This window comes from Poromitra crassiceps (assembly GCF_964638095.1).
Source record: "Poromitra crassiceps genome assembly, chromosome: 19".
Taxonomy (NCBI): Eukaryota; Metazoa; Chordata; class Actinopteri; order Beryciformes; family Melamphaidae; genus Poromitra; species Poromitra crassiceps.
Genome location: NC_139646.1, coordinates 20,400,389 through 20,401,811, shown reverse-complemented (window position 1 = coordinate 20,401,811; position 1,423 = coordinate 20,400,389).

The following is a 1,423-nucleotide window of genomic DNA, read 5'->3' as shown; positions in this document are numbered from 1 at the left end:
CACCCCCCCTTATTTACGCAGGTATGTCAGCATTGATATATTGATGTATTGCAGCACACCTGGGAATGGGTTGCATATGGCGTCGATGGTTGTAACATGGCATGTTAGATACATACACACAAGTATGCACACATGTGTGCGCGTACACAGACACACACACACGCACACACACACACACGCACACGCACACACACACACACAGGCCCCTACAAGGCGCCTTGTAGGGCCCGTTTAAACCATTATCAGGTCCAACAATCTGTCTGCAGTTGGACTTTGCCCCCCCCCTCACTCTCTCCTCCATACTCTGTTCTCCTCTCTCTCTCTCTCTCTCTCTCTCTCTCTCCATCCTTCCACCCCCAGCAAACCCTGACTGCTTTCATTACAACCACATTGTTCAAATAAATCACGCTCTTTCCTCCTCCTCTTCTCTCAGCACTCGTGCAGCAGCAGCAGCAGCAGCCCATGTGGAGGACATGGGCTGGGCCCTAAATGAGAAGCACATTGTGGAGGTAATGAGGGTGATGGCCTGTGAAGTTGGGCTTTGTGTTAATTTCGGGGCTCATTGTGGCCGTCGTGTGTTCAGATCTCGTGTTGTGTGTCACACACTACATTGTGCGGTCGTCGGGTCTAAGCCTTGCACGTCAAAAAAAGGCACATTTAGAAAAACAACTTTCTTTCAGATTGAGAATCACACACGTTTCGAAAACAAAATGTCATGGTGGGTTGTGGGTTTCAAGAGTTTCTGTGATCAGACTTCAGTGTCCCTTGACCATTAACCAGGCTTAGTTGCCGGGGAACTTACATGAGTTTTTGATCAATTATTCATTTTTTCCCCTTTTTCTATCCATATGTAAGCTGACAAGTTGACTAAAAAAGCACATGCTTATTTACAGTAACTGCCTGAGGGAGTAGCTACACACATTAACACCAAAATGACACACGTGCTGTGCACATGAATTATGTGAAAATGATGTGCCATGCTCAAAGGTGCTTAGGCAGACCAGTAGTTACTGCCTTAGGGTGCAAACACACTGGAAACGGGAAGCGAGTCGAAGCGCCTGGAAGCGCTGGCGGTTTCATTTCGGCAGCGATAGGTTCCGTGTCTGGTGTATTTTTGACGTGAGCTGCGAGCACTTGTGTAGAGGCAGGCAGGCAGGAGGTCGGTACAAGTTTGTGACCGGCGCCGAGCAAAACAGAGCGCTTCTGGTGTGAATGAGCAGGCTGCTGCTCGAGCTGAATTAACGGGCGGCACCGCTTTCGGATCCGGTGTGTTTGCGACGTTACTGTGTCTTGGACGAGCCGGGCTCTAGATTTTATTTCAAGAGCAGTTGAGACCACAACTGCAGTAACATAATTACCTGCCTGTGTACACAAACCCAAAAGTCAAATGTATGCACGATCATGCTCACTGTTGTGTGTAGTA